Source organism: Antechinus flavipes, chromosome 4 (genome assembly GCF_016432865.1).
Source record: "Antechinus flavipes isolate AdamAnt ecotype Samford, QLD, Australia chromosome 4, AdamAnt_v2, whole genome shotgun sequence".
NCBI classification, from domain to species: Eukaryota; Metazoa; Chordata; class Mammalia; order Dasyuromorphia; family Dasyuridae; genus Antechinus; species Antechinus flavipes.
In genome coordinates, this window is record NC_067401.1 from 15,732,770 (window position 1) to 15,741,861 (window position 9,092).

Below are 9,092 nucleotides of genomic sequence, written 5' to 3' on the forward strand. Positions count from 1 at the left end.
TCTGAAATAAAGTTATTCATGCATTCAGACGTGTGTGCTGCGTCCGGTCACTCAGATGGTGGAGCCCCCTCCACGCGGCCCCGAGCCGGACCCCTTTATTCCTTCCTGCCCCGTGTGGAGACCCCGAGGAAGGGGCAGTGCTAACCGGGAAGTCCCAGGCCCAGGGCTCGCTGGCCCGGAGACAGAGTTCCGATTCAGCCTCTCACCTCTTGGAGGTGGGCAAAGCATTCCGCCCCTTGTGGCCCGTTTCCTTCCCTCTCCCGCTCCCTTAATGAATTCCAGGCTCCGCCATCTCTGATGAATGGAGCACTGTCCATTTCCCTACCACAGAGGAAGGCCATTAATCCTCAGACCTCCCGGCCAAGCATCTGCATCCCATCCCGCACGAGTGTTTGCGGCAGCAGCCGGACGGCCGCAAGCAGAGGCGCAGAAGGAGGTTTGCAGAAACGGGGATCTCCAAGTGGGACTAAGGCTCCCCTCCCCGAAGTCTGGGTGTGGAACCAGTGGAGCATCCCTCGTGGCATTGACCAATGGTGAGGAGGGCCTTAAGGCAGGGGCCCATTTGCGGATCTCAGGTCTCACTGTCCAGAGTGTGGTGGCCATAAAAACAGATCCAGGGGACAGATAGGCAAGGCAAGGATGCTTTGTGTTCATTCCCAAGAATGGGAGAAGGGGCAGGGAATACTAGAGAGGAAAGGCTAGAACAGGGCCTTTTTATTGATTTTTTGATTGTTTTTTATTTGATTTTTAAAAAAATTTTGATTGATTATTTTTAACTGTGCACCTGGAAATAGGAAGTTATCATCCCCATCCCAGAGAGCTAAAGTTACTCGTTCTAAGTCACCCAGCTCGTAAAGAGCCAGCCCAGGTCTCAAATCCAGCTTTTCTCACCGTGCATCTCTTACCCAATAGAATCCCTGCAGGTAAGAATAGTCATATTCTTTGTACCTGTGTCCCTCATGCTTAATTAATATTGTATGTGGCACACAGTAGGTGCTTTAATAAATGCTTGCTGGTTGATTGCCACATGCAATGAGTTGACAGATATATCCATGTAAAATTGAGAGAAATATGAGAAATAACCAAGATTACGGGCTCTTAAGTGGAGAGCTGAAAGGAGCATCTAGAACAATCCCTTATTTTTTACAAATAAGGAAACTGAGGCTGGGAGCAGGGTAGTTATTTGTCCACTATTCCAGACAAGGGGATTAATTTGCTCAAGGCCACAGAAGTCATACATGGCAGAGTCAGTATTTGAACTCAGGTCTTCTGTTCTCAAAAGCTGCCCATCGGTCTTGCTCTGTAAAATGGGCACGAGCCCAGCCAGACCACCGTTTCTCATGCTCAGAACCAAGTCTCCTCCGCCTCACTCCAATTTGCTAAAAGGAACCAGGGACTGACAAAGGCTCTTCCTTGCACAGAGAGAATCTGGGTTGAGGGGAGGAATCAGAGAAGCAATTCGCAGCCAAAGGTCAGCCAGCTGGGTGGTTCAGAGCCAGGCCTGGAAGCCAAGCTGATTTGCGCCCTTTCCCCTACCAAACCCTGCTGCCTCTGGGAGAAGGGAGGGAGAGGGGGAGGAGTCTGTCACTCTGCCCCCTTTGCCCCCCCAGACTGGCACTGCCTCCCTTAGGCAAGGGCCCTGGGCTCTGTGGCCTTGGGGGAACCCAGCCTTTCTTTACCTAGCCATTGGCAGCCATGTACTCATTAGGGAGAAAACAGGATCTCGTGGGTGGCCTACCTAACCCAGCTGGGCCTGCCTGTGCTGCCAGAGAAGCTCGGTATATCTAAGGGGAAGGACCTGAAGCCTTATGGGCCTCTGTTTCATTATCTGTAAAATGGGAGGCCTTGAGGTCCCATACAGCTCAGGTTCTGTGAGCTGACTAAAGGCACCTACTATGTGCTAGGGGAGAAATAAGGATCCTGCTACCGAAGGAGTGTGGTATATCCAAGAGAAAGGACCTGAGCTACCTTCTGGGCCTCCGTTTCTTAATCTATAAAATGGGAGGTCTGAGGTCCCATACAGCTCTGGTTCTTTGAGCTGGCTAAAGGCACCTACTATGTGCTAGGGGAGAAATAAGGATCCTGCTACCGAAGGAGTGTGGTATATCCAAGAGAAAGGACCTGAGCTACCTTCTGGGCCTCCGTTTCTTAATCTATAAAATGGGAGGTCTGAGGTCCCATACAGCTCTGGTTCTATGAGCTGGCTAAAGGCACCTACTATGTGCTAGGGGAGAAATAAGGATCCTGCTACCGAAGGAGTGTGGTATATCCAAGAGAAAGGACCTGAGCTACCTTCTGGGCCTCCGTTTCTTAATCTATAAAATGGGAGGTCTGAGATCCCATACAGCTCTGGTTCTTTGAGCTGGCTAAAGGCATCTACTATATGCTAGGGGAGAAATAAGGATCCTGCTACCAAAGCGAAAGAACCTGAGCTACCTTCTGGGCCTCCATTTTTTAATCTGTAAAATGGACCTCTCCCAACTTTATACCTATGATTCTCTGACCTGGCTCAAGGAAGATGCAAAGAGCCCTGGAGTCCTAGGAACATAAATGCAATGGATGCTATTATTCACCCTCCCAGCTTCCTCTGACTTGACTCAACAGATATTTATGTGTGGAGGCTGCAAAAATCGAGCCACGTCCTGTCCTCGGAGTGCTTCCAGTCATGCCCCTGGGAAGAATGGCCTCTGGCCTCGGGGAGAGAAGATGGGCTAGCTGGGGGGAAGGGGGGGCCACAGCAGGTGCAGAAAAAGGCAGGAGCCCAGGGCTCTCCCCCTCCCCCTCCACCGTGTGACTCTGGGCCAGGGACTGACCTCACCCGGTCACACACACCCTGCTGACTTCATAGTCTTGTTTCAGAGATCAAAAAAGCCACTGCCTGTAGTAAATCTCCCGGCCCTGTGCAAACATGGGGCCTTTATTATTAGGAGCTGAAATCAGCTCCTCCTGACTCAGAAGGACAACTCTTAGGTCTCTGACTCACCCATCTCAGGGGAGGAGGGGAGCCTCCTCCTAACGGCCAGGATTCCTCCTCCCCCTCGGCCGCAAGGACCATGGAGAGCGTCATCGGGAGGGCGGGGCCGGAGCGCCACAGAATGGCCACATCTGGGGACCCCCGGGTCCCAAATCATCTGGCTGTTGTTACTAGTGTTCGGCTCACTTAAGGGTCCGTAAAGAGCCAAGGGGGAGCCAGGAGACTTAGGGTCTTAGACAAGGCACTTGGTCCCTCTGTACTCATACATAAGAGTCCCATCCCTCTCCCCCATAAGGCATTTGGTCCCTCTGTACTCATACATAAGAGTCCCATCCCTCTCCCCCATAAGGCACTTGGTCCCTCTGGGCTCACACGAAGGGCCCCGACCCTCTCCCCATAAGGCACTTGGTCCCTCTGGGCTCACACATGAGCCCCGACCCTCTCCCCCATAAGGCACTTGGTCCCTCTGGGCTCACACGAAGGGCCCCGACCGTCTCCCCCATTTTATCAGTACTGTATCTGTGACAATGTGAGAATAAGGTATTCTTGGAATGGAGAGACTGACCATTAAAAAGAGGTCAGTACCTATTGTACAACTTAAATTAAAATATAATTTTTTTGGAACGAGAAGGCACTTCAGAGGTCTTCTAGATTAACCCCTTAATTTTACAGATGAGGAAACTGAGGAAGATTAAAACCGGGGACTTTCTGACACTGAGTTAGTCGATCAAACAGTAAGCATGTATTATGCCCCTAATGTATTCGACACTATGATAAGTGTTGAGACCCCAAAGAAAGCTCAGACCTGCTCTCGGGTCTTCAGTGGGATGGCCTCCATACAGAGCTGCCTCTGGGACTCCGAGAGAGGGGCCTGGACCCTGAGAGGTTAAGGAACCTGCTGAGTAAGATGGCTCAGAGCTAAGGCCTGAACCCTGGTGTTTTGGAGACTGATCGCCCTCGCACTGCCTCTTTCTCTAAGGAAAACTGTGGGAATGCACAAGTTTCCCTGGCTTTGAATGGAGCCTAGGACCAGGGTGAAGTCCCGAGCTATTTTTGTCCTCTGAGTCAGGGAGAGGGGAGGGGACGGAGCACTGGGAATGAGAATTCTCCCTTCCTTGGTGCTCAGAGACCTCCACACAGCTGCCCCTCTCTCAGTCACGGGGAGGGCTTTGGCCTACTTGGGGGCAATTGGAAGCAGCTTTGTAAGCATGGGGAGGAACAGAGACGGGAAAGCCGGCCTGCCCTCGGGAGCTGACGCCACACACAAAGGGACTCAGAGCACTTAAAGGAAAGGAATATGACCATGGGGTTGGCTCCTCGCTTGGCCCCTAGAATTCTGGGCATCGGAGCCACAGGGAGCCTCGGACACGGTTTTTAGGCCTTGTGCCCCCCTCACATACGTCCAATCAGTGACGCTGGCTTCTCGGTCTTCTCTCCGGTCCAGCCATTTTTTCTGTCCCCCAAACCTAGAATGTTCTCCCTCCTCCACTCCCACCCGACCTCCTCTGAGTTCCACTACAATTTCCCTTCTCCGGGGCATCCCAACCCCTCTTATTTCCAGCCTCATCCCTTTTCATTATTTACATTTAGCAGCTTTGGGAATGTAAGTGGTTTTAGAGAAGAGACTGGACTGCCTTTGCTTAGCACACAGTAGGCACTTAACACATGTTTATTGACCACAGGGGCCCTTCTCGTTATCCGCTCCCCATCTGTAGGACCCTGGGCCGCTTCTAACTGGCCGGGTTGTTATGACTCAGTGCAGAAAGGTTTGGAGCTCTGGGTTGACAAATCATTCCCTCCCCCCACCCGACCACCTCCAAAGTAGGGGGAGGGGGGAGCCAAGGGACCCCCCGGAGTTTGCTTCCTAATTACAAAGCCCAGCCCTTCAGCCCTGAGGGAGAACACATGTGGCGTGACAGAAGCGGCGCAGGGTCTCCCAGTGGAGCCCCTCTCACAAACATCGAGGGAAACTGAGGTTCACGTCCGGATGACAGTCACACAGTCGGCAGCTGGAATTTCCCTGAGGCTGCCTCCTCCATCGGTGCTCTGGGGAAGGAGGCAGAGCCTTTACACAGAAACCACAGCAGATCCTCTTAGGGTCCTTGGGTTCATTTCTCCCTTCTGTCCCCCGTCCTTCCGATGGCCAACGTCCTCCTGCTCTCCCCAAATCTCTGACGACTGGTTCCCAGGGGACGGCAAAGCCAGGAGGCGGCAAACCGAGGTCTCCTCCCGATCCGGCCGGTCACTGGCTTCGGGATTCCAGGCAAGTCCCTTTTCACCCCTGAACTTCCTTTTCCTTCAACATAAAATAAAGAGGCCGAAGTCCCCGGTCTCAGATCCCTTCCCCAATAATGGGCATTCCCCAATAATGACTGGCATTCATCCTGGGCCTCTCGAAGCTCTTCTTCACACAAGTCATCTCTTTGGCGACCCTGAGGCTGACTCAAGCCCATTACGAAGTATGTCATCCAGGATCAGCCCCATTTTTTCAGCGAGAAGAGTGAGCTACTCTGGCTGGTGTAGCCGGCACGTACCAGCTTCCTGGCTCCATCACACCCCGTTGGAAGGTCCCACGTCACTCTCCCCAGGGGGCTTTGTATTTTGGAAAAGCTGTTGAGGGAGGGCAATGTCGAGCTCTGAGGGATGAAGTAAACCTCGGACAGCAGTGAAAGCCCTGGATTTGGAGACGGAGGATGTGGGTTCAAATCTCTTCCTCCAGAAATTAGGAGGTTGGCCCTCTATGGTCTGTTAGATCCCTTCCTGTTCTAAATCCGGGATTGGCATAAGGGACTTGGACCCTGATCTCTGGGGTCTAAACACGGCTGCTTCCTCCCCAAATGGGAAACCCTGGTTTGCTGAGAAGGCAGGGAGTCCCAAATCCCCAGACCTCCCTGGGTAAAAAGAGCTTGGGGCATGGTGCAGGGGACGGGGACTGGCACAGCAATGAATGAGGGGCAGGGAGGAGGCGATGGGGGCTGGGGAAGAAGGCCAGATGCCAGCCCAGACAATCAGGCCCCAGCTGGGGAGTTCATTGGTTTCCATGGTTACAGGCCAGGCCACCCTGAGAAGAGGGAGAGCATCCTTCTGGCAACATAAGAGAATCACAGAAAGCTTTTCTTTATTAGGACCATTTTCCTTCAGCTCAAAGCTCCTTCCATGGACCCGGGCACTCCAGAATGTCATGATCTTTCCTGATGCCGAGGGCTTCACTCCCCAGTTCTCACCCTCCTCCTGTCCCCTTTCTCATTCGGCCGCAGGGCTGCCGGAGCAGAGACCCCTGGGAAGAAGGCTCGCAATATCTAGGTACACACAGACCAAAGACCCAGTGAGGGTGCATCCCTCTGCCCAACCCCCACCTCAGAGAGGATGCTCTGTCTGCCATCCCAAGATCCCTCTCTGTGCTGTCCTCTGAGGCAACTCTCTGATGCCCCAAGAGAACCCATCACTAACCTGGGACAAGTCACTTGGACGATTTCTTTGTCTGAACAAGGGGTAATAATCAAGCCCCTCCCCTTGTACTCTTCCAGAGAATTCTGAAGTTGTGGATGGGTGGGGAGCTGCATATGGGCCTGGAGAGTAAAACACACAAACATCCAAGAGCTGCCGCTCCTTCATTTCACTCATTCATCCGTCAAGTCTATATTAATCAGCTACTGTATACAAGGCTACAGACGGGTGATTCAAAGACAAAATCAAAGAGAATCCTCTACCTCAAGAAGCTTACATTCTCGCGAGACAGGACAACATTTACACAGATAAATAAGGACGAAATAATCTGAGGATGAATGAACAATAACAATTAAGCGCATCAAGAAAAACTTCCCAAGAAGGAGAGGTGCTTAGAATTTTACTAGAAATGACCTTATGGTAGCAAGGATCCACTGAGAGAATAGGAGCCCAGGGGAAACTTGCATGGATTTCAAAGGGAATCCATCACCTTTCATAGAAAGCAGGTGGGTCGCAGAGTGGCCTTCGGGATAAGCCTGGAGTCAGGAAGATCTGACTTTGTGACTTGTGTAACTCTGGGCAAGACATTTAACTTTGCCTCAGCTTCCCTATTTATAAAAAATGATAACAATAGCATCTACCTCCCAAAGTTGTGAGAATCATGTTTGTAAGATGTCTGACACATAATAAGTGCTATCTAAATAAATGTTTGCTATTGACAGAACCCATGCCTGGGTAACTAAAAAAATAATAAATAAATAAATAAATGAATGAATAAATGTTTGCTATTATTATTCTAAAAGTAGCCTTAGAGAACAAAGCTGATCTCAGAATCAGTCAAAACTGGACCCCTGTCCTACCTCCGACATACAAGCACGGTGTATGTAAACTAAGTGCAAAATAAATACTCATCTGTCCTAGCTAATTATTCCCTCAACTCAATTCAAGTAGTATTTGTTAACGGCCTGTATAAGGCACTGTGCTCGGATTCCTACTGACTGTGATCCTGGGTAAGTGACTTAATTTCTCAGTTTCCCAAGTATATCTTTCAGACTATAAGTTGCAAGCAGTTGCTAATTTGTATAAGTAGAAACGGTTTTCTTGCCGAGAGTTTCCTTCACCAATGAAATCCCAGGCCTTTTCTGAAAAAGAGCAAAGGATAGAAAAGATAAGGTAAGAAGAGAAAGGAAAACGTAAGGGAAAAAAATTTCCCATCGCATATGATATCTAAAATGAGCCTGGAAAGAAGTTAAGGATTTTAAGAGCAGGAAACAAAAAGTGCAACTCAAGCATTCAGGGCAGCCTGCAAAAAGGCAAGGGAGTGAATGACTAGATGAATGAGCATTTATTAAGCACTTACTATGTGCCAAGCACTTAGCTAAGCAAAAATGCCAAAACAAAGGCAAATGGGAGATGCGGTGCCAAGTTTGGGGAACAGCAAATGGGCCAGTTTGGCTGGAATGTACAATGTGAAAGGGAATAATGGGTAATGTCTGGCAAAGGAGGTGAGAGCACTAAAGATTGGCAAGTAGGACGGTAGCATGTTCCGAGTTATACTTTGGGAAGGTTATTTTGATAGATCTATGGAGGGCGGAGACAACTGGTCGGATTTGAAGAATGAGCAGGAGATAAAAGTCAAACATGGCACGATCAAATACAAATTGCTAGGTTTGGCATTCAAAGCCCTTCGTAACCCAGCCCCTTCCTATCCTTCCAGCCTTCTTGCCCCTTAATCCTCTGATCCAGTGGCAATGGTTTCCAAGCTATTCCACAAACAATATCTGGGCTCCAGGCATTTTTTCTTCCTGTCTCCCATGCTTGGAAGGCTCTTTCTCATTGGTTCCCCCTACTAACCTCCCTGACATCCTTTAACTCCCAATTAAACTCCTTCCTCCACCCCTCTAAATTTCCATGCCTTCCCTCTGTTCGTTATTTCCAATTTATCCTGTACATAGATGGTGTGTTTCTATTTCTTTCCATGTTGTCTCCATGATTAAATTGTAAGTTCCTTCACATCAAGCACTATCTTTTACCATTGCCCAGCACAATGACGTGCATATAGAAAATACTTAATGTTTTAATTGATCGATCGAAACTGGAAGATTGGGAGAGTCTTGTTGTCTTAGACAGAAATAGGGAAATTGGGAGGAGAGGGACAGTTTTAGGTGGTAAATATATAAATTCTCTTTTAGACATGTTTATTTTCAAATACCTCAGTCTTTATTATGTATGAGATGCCAAGGATGAAATCACCCATACTCTAAGACAATCCTAGGAGAATGAGCAAAAACCCAAAAGGCAGAAGCAGAAATTTGGAGGAAGGGTCCTCCCCCTCCAATTCAAGTGCTCTCATTATCCTCCAACAATAAGGGTTATTGGGGAAGCTTAAGGACTCTCTTGTCACCACCTTTCCTTTCATCTCAAAGACTTGACTACAGACTTTACTACTTCCTGTTGGAATTTTGAGAGTACCAAGAAGCTAGATGCAAAATCTGCCTCTATTTAAGTGATGTTGGGTAAGTCACTTACTCGCCCAAGGCCTCAGTTTCCTCATCTGTAAAATGAAAGGATTGGTCAACATGGCTTCTGGGCTTTGTTTCAATCTTAGATTTATGATACTGTGATTCACAGATTGTCAGAATTAGGAAAGAACATGGATAGATAGTAAAAG

The 9,092-nt window shown here is 49.3% G+C and overlaps 1 protein-coding gene across 2 annotated transcripts in view; it reads left to right on the forward strand.

The window, feature by feature from the left end:
- The window catches only part of CUX1 (cut like homeobox 1), a 382,812-nt gene extending 382,785 nt beyond the window's left edge, over positions 1-27 (forward strand). For both annotated transcript variants that reach the window (XM_051991864.1, XM_051991865.1), the window contains exon 23: positions 1-27. This exon is cut by the window's left edge and continues 1,716 nt beyond it. The gene's annotated coding sequence lies outside the window, so the exon portion shown is untranslated.
- Positions 28-9,092: the final 9,065 nt, after the last annotated feature.